The sequence below is a fragment of the Hydra viridissima genome, unplaced genomic scaffold (assembly GCF_058129835.1).
Source record: "Hydra viridissima isolate aposymbiotic clone 2 unplaced genomic scaffold, HvirCarnegie_v1 scaffold_15, whole genome shotgun sequence".
NCBI lineage: Eukaryota > Metazoa > Cnidaria > Hydrozoa > Anthoathecata > Hydridae > Hydra > Hydra viridissima.
The window spans coordinates 303,610-318,883 of record NW_028324314.1 but is presented as its reverse complement, the minus strand read 5'-3'; the positions used below and the strand labels follow the sequence as shown (position 1 = coordinate 318,883).

Below are 15,274 nucleotides of genomic sequence, written 5' to 3'. Positions count from 1 at the left end.
CAAAAAAATAGCAAATGGTGATACAATTATCTTGAACATAAGGTAAATAAATCTAAGCTTCCTGTTTTTGAGTCACCATTAATATTACTACTTAACTTTTATACACAGTTCACAGTTTTTTCAAAGTTATTGCAAAATCAAGCAACTAAATATTTTTTAAAAAACTACAACTACTACACACAAAACCAGCACTACTGAACCTGTTGCCTGCAGGCCACATGTGGCCTGCCAAACCTTTTTGTATGGACCAGGAGACTTTTATCAACAGGAAAGTAAATCAGGCCATTGTTGGTAAAATGTAATGTTTTATTTTGCAAAAAAGTTCCCATTTTACAGGTCTGCAGTTCTCAGTTTGCATTTTACTAATAACCAACAAATATTTGATACTACTTATCTAATACTTGTTGGTTTGTTGGTAAAACTTAGAATGTAATAATTACAATAATGATAGAATATAAGAAAGAGAAAAATGGCAGGAGTTTCTTCCAAATGTAAACGTAAAATTTCTGATGTAAAAAAACTGCATCAAGGCATTTGGCTTGAAGAACATTTTGTTGTTGCAAACAAACATGGTTTGGTAATGTGTGATTTGTCATGAAAGTGTTATAATAAAAAAGTACTAGAAGATTTGCCATTATATGACCAAACACAAATCATTTAATAACATTTTTCCTAAAGGCTCTTTAATAAGATGTTAAAAGCTAAACTTCTTTAAAGATAAAAAACATCCGGCTCTGTTTCTGCTTGTGTTAGATTTATTGAAGATATTGCAAAGCATACAGCTGATCACATCATAGAAGACATGAAAAAATCTGAATATTTTAGTTTGCCTTTTGAATCTAGCACTGACATTTCATCAACATCTCAATGTTTCGTTTTTGTTAGATGCTGAATTGACAAGAATTCTATTTAAGAAGATTGTTAAAACTTTTGTCTATAGCACTATATATTTCTGGAAGTAAATGACATTGACATTAATTAATTGGTTTGTGTGTGCATAAATGGGTGTCGTTCAATGATTGGATCCAAAAATGGATTTGTTTTTCTATTAAGTAAGAAAAACAATTTAAAAAACCTCTCATCTTTTCACTGCATCATTCATCAAAAAAAACTTAGCAGAACATACATCTTTTGCTGAAAAAGCCAATTTAATGAAAACTGCTGTCAGTATAGTTAATTATAACTGAGCATGAGAACTAAATCACAGAAAAATTAAAAACCTTTTGGAAGACATCAACAGTAACTATTGTGAAGTTCTTTTAGAATGTCTAACCAGAGGAAAAGTGCTTAAATGATTTTCTTTTTTTTTTTTTGAGGCAGAAAATAGTTTGTTTTTTTTTACAAAAGAAAAAAAATTATAATGAATCTGAAAATAATGGATGGTGAGGTCTTTTAGCTTTTCTGTGGGACATCAATGGAAGTCATAATGAGCTCAATATTTGCCTTTAATGAAAAATTTTATGAAGGCTTTTATGAATATTTAATAGATTGTTGTCAGGAACTGTTTTATGAATCAACTAAACGTTGTGTAAATCAGTAAATCAGTTGTAAGTTGTTTAGTTTTAAACAACAAATAGGTTTGGTAAACCTTTTTTAATTCAAAACAAAATGTTCTAAGTTTAAAAAGGTTTAAATGTGGAATTATTAATTTTCAATAAATATTACAAAAAAAAAATTGAATCTAAAAACAACTTTATCAAGTTAATTTTTATTGAGTTCCAATCATTTTTTACATTATTTATTGAATTTAAGGTTCAAATGGATGCATGAAAATTAAGCATTCTGATAATGATTATCAAATGAGCTATGCACTTTCTTTAAGACTTCATACTTGCTTTAAATGCTAAAAAAGTCCATTTAATCAACCATTTCATTAATTTATATAATTTTCCTGCTTCTCGGAAAAAAAAAGGCAAAATATTTTAAACAATGTGTTTACGTTAATCATTTTCTGTCAATTATTGCAATTATGCAATTTGCTATTGCTGCAAAATGTGTCATTAACAGGTACTAATATGAGGAATAAAAAAAACAGGGCTTCGCTTTGATTGCATTTTAACTTTTCATAAACAAGATTTGAACTTTATTTATTTGATTTAATTGATATAAATTCAGTGAGCATTTATCCTCACACTCAGTGAGCATCTTGATTTAAACATTGGAGATTAAAAGAATCAGCATGTTGACTGCTCTGCAAAGAATAGTATAAGACAAGGTTGTTTTTCATAGATGTTTTTTTTTGTCTTCTTTTTTAGTTTTCATTGATTTTAAATTTTCATCTTGCAGTAGAATTATTGTTGAATTCATCTTTTTGCATACTGTAAAACTCATCTTGCAGCAGAATTATTGTTGAATTCATCTATTTGCAGATTGTAAAACTCATCTTATATCAGAATTATTGGAATTTTCTGACTACCTCAGTTTCAATTTAAACTGATTGATGGAGAATGCTTAATACAGAATAATCTTTTTATTTTTGCAATTGAAAAATTTTACTTACATAGATTAGTGTAAAATACCAACTCTTCACTTAAGAAAAAAAAAGTATAAACTTTGGACAAACCATAAAGTAAATAAAAATTAAATTTAAAGTAAATAATATTGCATTAAAATTAATTTAACATGTATTTGCATACATTGGTCAAGACCGAGCAGTGAATGCCTCAGGGAAGAAATAGCAAAAGCCTTATTAGGAAAGTAAAAATAATTCCGTTAGGGTTAGGGTTAAGACATTAAAAGATGCTGTAATCTGCAAAGCATTATTTTGATTTTAGTTTGCATTTATATAAATCACTTCATAAAATAATATATATATTACTGCATGGACTTTTAGACTTAAGGATAAAAGTATGACTCATAATAACAGTTTCAACTAAATGTGGAAAAGAGTCACGCATGTTCAATCAAATTATTTTATATTTGTAACTACATTGATAGCAATTACAGAACAATTGAAGTTCTTCTATGTTGTCCAGTTGTTTTAAAACATTTTTAAATATGCAAGAAGTAAATGATAACTTAATAATTTTATTTTTGATACAAGTTCATTTTTTTTTTTTTTAGCTATTCATTATAAACATAAACATGTTAATGATAAGTTTACTAGAGTAATTTTTTTTAAGTTTCTTTTCTGTTTTTGTTTGGCTGCTGATAAAAAAAACATTTTTATTTTAATGCAGAAAAGAACAATGAAATTGTGAATTAATTTTATTCGAATTTTACTTCCTGATATTTAGCTGATTCAAATTAAATTTCAACAGTTAAGTTTAATTTTAGAAAGAAGTTTTTTTTTTATTTTATCAATGGAAAGTGAAATTCACCAGAGGTCAGTTTACTATATCATTATTGATTATTGCTTTGTGAAAGTAAGAAAACTACAACAAAAAACCTTTTTAACATTTTTCAAATAATAAACCTTTTAAAAGAAAATCAAAGAGAATTTTTTAAAAGAAAATCAAAGAGAACCTTTTAAAAGAAAATCAAAGAGAATCTTTTAAAAGAAAAAAAAATAACAAAAGAGGTTAGGAATTATGCAGCAGTTGAAAATAAAGCATTTAAAAAGATACCATTTTACAAGAACAGGTTCTTTTGTCATTTCTTCATTTTTCCATGTCAAACCTTTTCTTCAAATGCTGATAAAACACTAAGTCTTTTCATAGTAATTAGAGTACTTTTTATCAACTCCTTAACTGCTATGGATTAGTACCATAAAGCTTTTCAAGTGATGGCGTCATTTTATTTTGACTTCTCTATAATACAGTTAAAAAAACTATAAAACTCAAAATTCAAGTTTCTCTTATGTAAAATATTTTTTGCCATTAGATAAAAATATCAACCTAAAACATGAAATGAATTTAAAATTAGTAACAATTATTTAGTTGGGAAAATGTTGTTCGGGAAAACTTTACCTATTACCAATCATAAATGTGTTGAAGATACATTACTTATTTTTCTTTTGACATTTTTAACTTTTGTGAAAACCATCTCATTGGCTGCTGACAACTTATTCATCTACAAAAACCTTAAAAAAAAAAGCATTTTGCTGAAATTTTACATTTATGAAATAATAATTACTGAAAAATAACTTAAGTAACAGATTCTTACCAACCAAAGCTAATCTGAAAAAAACATCTGCTTGCAACATTGAAACAATTAACAATCAACTTTAATGTAAAGGATTAAGTCAATAAAGGTTGTCTACAAATGTAGCTGTTTTTGATTGATTTTTGCTGTAACTACAGTCAATCTGTTCTACAACACTGTTAATTTCATACAAACAAGTGTAACAAGCCAACCCCTTTCAAAAGGCAGATGCACTCACGACTAAGATAAACTCAACTGTTTCATCACTTTCTGAAAAAAGAATCGTACCTTAAATTAAATGGTTCATAAAATAATGAAACTGAATCTAAAATCATTTTAAAAAGAGCACAGGCTTTGTGAGTTGAAGTGAAGGGAACTCCTTCTGTTGATTTGCAGTGTATTGCAACATAATATAGAAGCCTATTTCATCTGCTGATTTATTTTAAAGGCACATGAAAAATACCCTATGGTATGATCCTAAGTAATACCCTATGTTATGACCCTATGTAATGACAGCTAACTTAATGACAGCTAACTTAATGACAGCTGTTACAAGGTGATTAGAACCAATCAAAAATCTTCCATGATCAGGACATCTTTTTATAAATAATTTTATCAATTAAAACAACACAGTCAACATTAACACTATCACTTCCTAATGGGGGCTATAATTCTGATATTGGATCAATACCACTTTTTTAAGTGATTCTAAATAAGGCAATGAAGGAGGTGGAAACTCTTGGAACAGCGAAGCATATGCCTGTTTTGATATGCGTCTGAGCAAACTACATGTCTGTTGTGTTGTTTATCAGAAAAAATTTAAATATAGCATTTGAATAGCCTGGACATCGCTGTTGTTTATAAAGAGAAAATTTGTATAATTTTGATAATCTACTTTTTGGAACCTTCTTTGCAACTTCGTGCATATAAGAGACAAAAATAACACGCTTACTGGCACTTGTCAACTTACAAACACTAAAACCATTCAGATAATGCAACTGGATTTCCTTTCGTATTTAGCTTTGTAAGTCTTCATCAATTGTAAAAGTCTCAATATTAGAAGTAATGCCCCCTTCATCAAAAAATGTTTGAAGATGTTACAAATGGTTATCAATTCTTTTAAATGAAAACCCTGCTGGACAAAAACTATCATTAAGATCTACATATTTTTTATTGCATAATGTCAAAAAACAGAAAACAAACTCAATTTCTAACATTTCTCATTGACCAAATTAGAATAATTAGTTCCACATTTCATTTTCACTGTCCACTTCGACAACAGTTAATCAACAGAGGGTAAGAAATTTAAAATATGAAATTGGGCACGAATAAATTTCTTATTTTTTTCAGACCAAACTCTATTTTCATATGAATTTCTCCACAAATATCAAACACCAAGGTTATCATTAAATATTATTTGCAAAAAAAGAGACTATTAAGGTTAGTGTCACTAATAATGAAAGAAACTGCTTTGCCAATTACAAATACTTTTATTTAGATTACTTTATATTGCAGTAGAACACACTGAATTTGAATTTAAAAACTCAGAATTTAATTCTAGAATAGTTGTACTGTATTCTATAGAACTGTTTAAGTCTAATGTCAAAAACAATTTCATCCAGTGGTATTAGCTTTTGACTACCCATAGTCAAAAGCTAATACCACTGGATGAAATTGTTTTCAAAGTAGTCATTTGTTTGATGTTGTCACAGAAGTCCTACATAGTTAAATGATACATTTTAAGTTTGTAAAATTTTACAACAGTGATTACTAGGGTATATCATACTTTTGCATGTTTTAATTTTCATTTAGTATGTCACTTTTCCTATGTATTCATAAACCCTGAGTTGAATGGTATAATTTATTTTGGTGAAAAAACAAGTCTAGCTACCGGGAAAACGTTTTTAACTTTCAAAAATATTGTGTTTTTTTACTAAATGATGACTGTTTATGTTATAAATGTACATAATAATTATTTAAAATATTGTTTAACCTTATGCTTAGTTTTTATAATATGCTTTGAGTTTTTAACAATATTATTTTGTGTATAAGTATCAGTTAATATTCAAATATACTTTGAAAATATTATAACTACCATTTTAGATTTTATTTCAAATTAATTGCTATACTTGCTGTATTTATATCTTCCAGATTCATAATATATTAAAAACAGAAAAATGGCATTATCAGTTAGCAAGAAAACCAGAAATTCGATTAACACCAAACTAAGTGAGTATCTTGGAGGTCCTAAAAAGTTTCTCCAAACTGAATTTCCAACATTACGTGATTGTTTGCAGCGATGTCTAGATCTGCAGCGAAACAGAATACTAGTCTGTGAAAAAAATCCGCGTAACATATCAATGCAAGAAATTTTTTCTGTTGCTAATGAAGTTGCAGAACGGTGGCTTATTTCCAACACAGAATTTAAAGAACCCATAGTTTGTGGAACTAAAGCAATAGCACTAAGAATTAATAGAAGTTGGTCTGCATTCTCTAAGATAGCTCGACACAAATCTCAAAAGGCAAACAAAAAATACTGGGAACCTAAACTTGATAAACTTTTAGATATTGCTTTTTGCAAATGCAGAATCGTTTACTGCAGTGATAATGATGCCCCTTGCAACGAATCTTGTGATGACGGTGCTCATTGCTTTTGCAAATGTGACTTAAATTTAAGAATTCCTAAAAAAGAACTTATTTGGATAAAAACCCAGCGAGAAAAACAAGGCAGTGTTTCATGTATGCAAGAATTTGGTCTTGATCTTAAAGAGACTGCCAAACCTAGGCTAAAATGCTTACGCAAGTCAACTGAACAAGCAAGACTCACGCGACAACGTGAAGAAGCTTCAAAGTATAAGTTAGAATCATCAGTCTCTATTTATCCAACCGATGTTAGATTTGATGATGAAAGTACGGGTGTTACAATAGAAATTAATAACAATTCCAATGATGTGATAGTCAGTGATAGCGATAAAGTCAGTGATAGCGAAGAGAACTCGACAATTCAAAATCAAGATAGTTATGTTAAACGAAACTACCTTGATATTAGTAATGCTGCCGTTGCCTCTATCAGATTTGGTTTATCATCGACTGCTACTGCTGCTATCATTAATGGTCTACTGAAAGATATTAAAAAGGCAGGAAAACTTGTTGAAGATAAAAAAAATCTCATATGTGATAGTATGAAAGTTTTTCGTGCCAAAGAGTGTGCTATGAAGTATTCCAGAGTAGAAGAAAATTTCGATTGTGAAAGAAATATAATTACTGGAATTTTTGTTGATGGTAGAAAAGATAAAACTTTAGTTCTTATCCATGATAAAACCACAGTCACCTTCAGAAAACAAATTATCAAAGAAAATCATATAACTGTGACAGAAGTGCCTAGAGGTCGCTACCTTACTCATTATACACCAAAACCTAAGTCAGAAATATCTAAACCAGCTAAGCAATGTGCTATTGGATTATTCGACTGGTTAATGGAAAGAGGTAAAGATCTTAATCTCCAACTAATTGGCAGTGATACTACATATGAAATGTCTGGAAGGAAAGGTGGAATGCTTCATTTTGTGGAAGAACTTCTCAATCGAAAACGTTTTAGATCTTTTTGCTGGCTTCACATTAATGAGCTTCCATTCCGTTATATTATAGAAAAACTTGATGGACCAACTTCTTCAGATAAAGGTTGGAGTGGAGCAGTAGGTAAACTGCTTTCCAAAGTAGAAAATCTTGAAAGAATTACTAAATTTATGCCAATTCCGCTTCTGGAGCCTCTTGTTACTATAAGTGAAGATTTCTTAAAGCAAATGAGCACTGACAGTTTAGTCGCATGGAAGTATTTAAATGCAATATTGAAAGGAAAGCTCGATCCTGAAGTAGCAGCTCTTAAATGTGGTAGATTGTCTCACAGTCGATGGCTTACTTGTGGCATGAGATGCCTGCTTCTCTATATGAGTAAACATGATCTTGAACCTGATAATGCAGAGATCTTAAGACTGCTTGCAACTTGGGTGACTCAGGTTTATTTTCCAATGTTCTTTGAGATTAAAGTTAAGCATGACATTAAATATGGTTCTTGTCATCTTTTAAAACTGTTTCAACTTTGGCAGAAGCAAGATGATAGGATTAAAGAAGCATCTAAACTTTATCTCAAAAGTGAATCTTGGTGGGCTCATCCTGAGATACTTGTCTCACTTCTCTGTTCTGATAACAAGATACTTGTCTCACTTCTCTGTTCTGATAACTCAGAACAAAGGTTATTTGCCGTCGACATAATATTGGCAGTTAGGGCCGGAAGTGAACTAGGCTCAACAGATGTTAGACCATTTAAAGTTCCGCAAACAATAAACCTTGATGCTTGTGACATCAAAGAACTTATCGACTGGGAAAAAGAGGTCATTACTGAACCAAGTTTCACTGCAAATATGTCGTTAGTCCAACTCAATGCATTGATAGTTTCTCCCCTGCAGCTACCTCTATACTCATTACATACCCAAAGTTGCGAGAGAGCAGTCAAATTAGTCACAGAAGCAGCTCAGTCAGTCTGTGGTTGGGATAAAAGAGATGATTTTATAAGAACTCAATTGCGAAATCGTGAACTAATGCCTTTGTTTAAATCAAGAAAAGACTTTAAGTAATTTATGTAATTACTAATTTAGTATTTTTGATTTTTATTTATACTTTGTTGTGCATAACATTAAATGTTAAATAAATACTTGGTTTTAATGTTGATTTTATAAGAATTTTGGGGAGCTAAAACAAAAATTAAGGCAGCCAGATTTATAATTTGAATTAGTATTTTGAGTAAGTGTAAGGGGAGGGGGCTTTTGCAACTAAGCCCCTTGCTCCTACTCTACCTACTCTATCTCCTACCAGTGCGTGTATAAATATATATATACTAATTATAATATATCTTGATCTTATAATCATAATAAAACTATCTAATATTGAAAGAAGGGAGGAGGGGGGGCGGAAGCCCTAGCCGTGCATTCTGGCTCAAGAATCCTGGAAGCTAAATGATAATTTTGTGTTTTATAACAAATGGTTTATTTTTAACCTAATATTATTTTAATTTTTATTATTAATTGACTAAAAACATTTAAAAATTAAGCTTTAGTTATAAAAGACTATTTTTTTTAAAAAAAAGCTAATTTTAAAACCAGTTTCCCGGTAGCTAGAGATCAATATTTTGCAAAAATATTATTATATTTGAATTCCCCGTACCCAAATACATAGGAATCCAAGCGTGCTAGTCAAAATTCTGAAAAATTAATTTTTGTCTCAAGTATGATATACCCTATTGATTACATCCTATACTATGATATTGCATTATTGCAGTATCTTGCACCGTCTAGAAACCATTTACACCTAGGGCAATAGGTCACTTTTACTATATTAAAATATTGTCAGGTAACTAAAACAGATGCCTGGCAACTTTTATTTTAGTAAAAATGACACAAATTTTCTAACTTACAAAATGTGTAAATGGCATCTAAGGGTCAACATAGACAGGTGATGCTAAAGCAATACTTTTTATAAAGTAAAGTTATCAAGGATGTGATAACCACTGACTTTCACTAAAAAATTAAAAAGAGAATTAAACTTTTCAGGAGACAACAAGTAAAGTTTTCCATTGGTCAGAGCAAACTTGATTATTACTTTAATATCTCCTAAAAAAAATTTTAAATAAATGGAATTGAATTGTTCAATTTTAGTTTGCTAGAACAACTTTCAGGATACTTTTTAGATGCTTTTTAAAGGTATTTATTGTTATTTATAGTGCAGTAGAAGTGGCGAAGGCTTCCTTTTAAGGGCTTATACAGTAGAATCCCCTTAACTCGGACTCTGAAGGGGTATATAATTTTTGTCCGACTTAGCGAATGTCCGAATTAAGCAAAGCTCTCGTTAAGTCGGACATTTTGAAAATGTCCGACTTATTGAGATTTCGAGACTTATCGAATGTTCCTCGATATATAAATATTATGTACATATATATTGAATAATATAATCTTATGTGAAATATATATTTTTATATATATAGTATATATACACGAAAAAAGTCCAAAATTGATGTTTCTTTCAGTGACTCGCACAATTCTTTTTCAAACAGCCTTGAAGCGTTCAAAGCTATTTTAAATGACGCAAAAGTAATTAATTTTCGAACGTTCTAAGTTTTGAATTTTACTTGATATTTTTAAATTTTTAATGTAATAGTTATTAACAAATAGAATTTAATCGACGTTTAATTAAATCGAAAGCTCTCCGTGAAAATGTTTAGCTATATTTAATTATATTTGACGCAAAAGTATTTTTTTTCGAGCGTTTAGAGTTTAGAACTTTGATTGAAGTATTGGAAGTTTTGTTATTATACGCACTTACATACAAATTCAAAATAAAAGTCCTAGTAAAGCGAAGTTTTTTGCCGAAGGGACCCCAAAAAACAGTACGAGTTAGCGAATGTTCCGACTTAACCAGGGTACGACTTAAGCGGATGATTTTACAATATGTTGATAGAGAATGATCAAGGGGAATTGAAATTCCGTCCGACTTAATAAAAGTCCGACTTATCCAAGGTCCGAGTTAACGGGATTCAACTGTAATAAGTTGCATTTAGGACCAATACATTTTGTCTGGTCAAAATGGATCCTGCTTCTAACAACTAAACTAACATCTAATGCGAATAAAACTTGGTAATCTAAATTTAAACTAGGTTTAGAATGCTTTTGGAAATCTAAGAAATTATTACCTGTCTTAGGTAGTAGATGTTTGGAATGGAAAGTCCATTTGCAGCTGCTATAGAATAGATAGCCTCAGATGCCCAGGCTTTTTTCAAGATTGGTAACCTTTGGTGTTTTTGAGCCATCTGTGACTTTTCATCAAATCTTCTCATTAAAACATCTTTGAATTGTTTAATCCAGTCTGCCAAATTTTTGTGACAAACTCAATGACACTCGAGCAATGTAGGCGTCTTTTTTCTGTCCCCTTGGATAAAAAACATTAAAGCACATTGAATATAATGAACTAAGTATGAGAATAGTATTATGTATAGGGTCAACACAAACAGGCAACAATAACAATAAAGAATAACTTTGATGTAATGTGATGAAAATTATTTAACATGGCATAATAATTTCACTACTTTAAAATTTCTATTCAATTGTGGCTGTAAGCCTGTCTTTGTTATGCCTTGGAAAAAATTTTTTTTAATAAGAAGTTCTATGACAAATAATTATTGCCCTTGTGGTATGTCTATAACATAGAAAAATTACAGTGAAAAAATTACTTATAACTATTTAAAGGTTTTAATCTTTTAATAAAACATTTATTAGCTGGCCTTGTAAATTGAAAAGAACGTCTTAAAACTCCTAAAACATATGAACGTAGGACTGTGGTAATTTCACAGAAAGATTCGTAATTGGAAATAAGTATAATGTATATTTAAGATAAGGATATTGGGTATACTTACATTTCTTTTTTGAAATTTTTTTTTCTTGTGGCATTTAGTTGAAAGTTTTCACAACTGTCCATAATATAAACAAAACAAAATGTGTAAAAACAATAGATTAACTAGATAATATGTTTTCGTTTTTCATGAATTCGCTAATATTTTCGTCGGAAAGTTTTAACGACACGAAAAAAAATGTTAATAGTGGAGGAAATTTGAGATTATTGGGTTTACGCCAATTTTGTCGAATCCGAAAAAACTCATCGGGTTAATGATTTTTTTAATTCCGATCGGAATTAGTTTTATAGTAGTGACCCCTGGTTTCTTTACCTGGTTTCTACTGATGTAAGTGACGCATTTCCTCTATTACACAAAAAAAAATGCTTAAAATGTGAAAAAAAAAAAGTTTTGACAATCTATAATCATGAGCCATTCCATAAAAAAAAAAAAAAAATTCAGGTGTATCCAGGTGAATACCTAAACAAAAAATGCATTGTTTAAAAAAATTGCATAAAAATGAAATATTTAAAACAATATTTTTGTAAAGGCATAATAATATATAGTGCAAGCACTTAAATAATATTTTATTATTACCAAAAGATAGCTACAAGCCATGGCTATCTAGAAATACAGGCCTTGACAACGCGCCGAAACTTTTTTTGACTGGAGGCCGATTGAATATGGCTGGATTTCCACGATATTTAATTATTTTTGTTTTACGGTAGTAATACTCTACAGCGATTGGCGTAAACACAAATTTTTAGCGACTTTGTACCGTTTTCTAATCTAACTTACGTTTTTTAATTGAAAACTTCGCACTTTTAGATAAATGTTAATGAGAAGTGCAATATATTTCAATATATTTATGCCTCAATATATATATGCCTCGAAAATGTTGTGTACCACTTTGTATTAGTGGTTATGCGTCATCAACTACAAAGGTGTCCACTTATCGATTTCCTAGCGATGAATACGAAAAAGACAAATGGATAAAAGCTATTCCTAGGAAAAATCTGGTTATTAACAAGTACACTGTTGTGTGTCGTTTTCACTGGCCTGTAGATTGCAAATCATTTACATCATATCGTGCAAAAGAGCGTCCTACAGAACCACCGACTGTCTTTCCTAACATACCATCTAGCTGTCTTAGTTTACCTCCTTCTAAACCCAGACCAACAAAACTTTCATCATTCACTATAAGAAATACAACATCAGATGAACTAGATAGTTTTAGAGAATATGATCTTTTTCGATTTGATAACATCAAGGAGAGACTTTTGCAGAATAATGATCTTATTGTATACAACATAAATGATAATAATGATGATGTTTACGTTCAGTCAAAAGAATTTATATGTGGTATTGCAAAGTTTTTGGTTATTATTAATAGGGATTTAACATTGACTTCGTTTCACCTTGGATCATCTTGCAGTATTCCTATTCTTCTATCAAGTAAGTCATCATCATATTGTAAGTATTGGTCTGTCTTCGATGAGATTATTTGATACTTAAAAAACGAAGATATTTGCCACAAAAAAAAAATATTTTTCGAACATATGGAGTGTATGTCTCAAAAGAAAATTGGTGAATTTACTTACTCTGCTGATATAATTACTAGAGCATTTGAATATTTTGCAATATCCAGGTCACTGTACAGTCATATTTCCAATGACTATAAATTACCAAGTATTAGAACTTTGACAAGAATCACTTCAAAAGTTGGATCACAAGATAGTATGGAATTTTTAAAAAATGTTTTGATGAGTATTGAAGATACACAGCGTAAATGTGTATTGTTGGTTGATGAACTTTATATCAAATCTATATTAACTTATCATGGAGGTACATTGTTTGGGTATTCTGCTGATCAACCCGGTGTCTTTGCCAAAACTATGTTGGCTATAATGGTAAAATATTTATTTGGTGGACCAAAGTTTCTTATAAAAATGATTCCAATCAGTTGCTTAGATTCTGATTTTCTTTTAAATCAATGCAAACCAATTATTGAAATGATTAACAATCAACCCAATGCAAAATTGTTATCGGTTATTGCTGATGGAAATAGAGTAAATCAAAGATTTTTCAAAATGATGAATAAGATTGAAGGAAAAACTTGGTGCAGAGATGACGAGCACACATTTTTGTTATTTGATTTTGTTCATGTTATGAAGTGTGTTCGTAATAATTGGTTAACTGAAGAAAACGGAGGATTAGTTTTTGAGTTTGATGGTAATAAACATATAGCAAAATGGGCTGATTTAAAGAATCTTTATGAGTTAGAGTCTGGCAATCTTTTCAAGCTTAGCAAATTGAATGATATTTCCATCTCACCAAAACCAATTGAGAGGCAGAAAGTTAGTACTTGTTTGCGAGTTTTCTGTAATGAAACAATTGCAGCATTAAAAAATCATCCATCCATTAAAAAGAATGATGTTATTGACACCATCAAGTTTATTTCTATATTTGTGAAGTTTTGGAAATTTTGTAATGTGAAAGGTGTTGGAGCAGATATTCGTTTAAAAGATGAGGACCGTGCAGTTATAAGATCACACACAGATAAAAGTCTGTTATTCTTATTGGATGTAGCAGATATGATTGAAAGAATGAAAAAGTCAGGCCCTAAACGTGTTAAGCAGCTTTCAAAAGATACTTCTAAATCTATTTCTCATGTATGTAGGGGCTTAGTTAACATGGCAAGGTATCTTTTGGATTGTGGAAATGACTATGTTATCCTGTGGTGGTTCACAACCGATCCATTGGAGAAAGCTTTCAGCAAGCTTAGGCAGGGTTCTGGAGGAACCTATTTTATTACTGCTCAGTCTGTCATAGAAAAAGTTAGAATCCAACATGCAAAACTTTCTCTCCAATTCGAAATGCAGTGTTTTGATGATTGTTTTAATGGTCATTCCTGTAATAATTGTTTTCGACGTTTAAATGAGCAGGAATGTGAGGTTTTTGATAACTTACCAGAATTAGAAGATAAAGTTCAAGCAGAATCATTGCTTTCAATTGTATATATCGCTGGTAACGTTCATAGAAAAAATGGCTATGATTATACTGATACAAAATTTTATTATATAAAATGTGGTGCCTATATTGATGACCTGAATAGAGGTGGTCTTGTAATTCCCTTTGATAACATTGTTCAGTGGTGCATTTTTTGTTTTATTTTGTTTGAGCAGTTATCTGAAGAATTTTGTCAATCATTTTTGATAAAACAATTTTTATCTGTATCGGAAAAGTTTCAATTTGGTATTGATGAAAGACACTGCCGCACTTTAGCAAACATATTTCTAAAAAATTTAGCAATTATTAAATCTCCAAGATGCTCCAAGGAGTCAAGACAAAAAGTTATAAAACTGTCATGACATTCAGTCTATTTAAATTTTAATATGTTATGTTATAACTTTATTATATTTTATTAACCTTAGAACTTTATTGTATAATTTTACTTATAAGACTCCTAGATCTAATTAATAATATACTTAATTTGCTTTTCTTGTCCACATCCACTCTATTTATTAGCGCTTCACTCGGCCTCCAGTCAAAAAAAGTTTCGGCGCGTTGTCAAGGCCTGTATTTCTAGATAGCCATGCTATAAGCCTAAAATTAAAGAATACCTAAAAAAAAGTTCATAACTTTTAACAAACTTCTCCTAAGAACTATATAAACAAAGTGGTACTTTTAACTCGCACTAGCGAGTCATTTTTCAGACAAGAATATGGCTAAAATATGGGTTCCACAGGGTTT

The 15,274-nt window shown here is 30.1% G+C and overlaps 1 pseudogene; it reads left to right on the top strand.

Moving 5' to 3' along the window:
• Nucleotides 1-15,274, top strand: part of LOC145182606 (uncharacterized) — a 286,819-nt pseudogene that overhangs the window by 148,058 nt on the left and 123,487 nt on the right.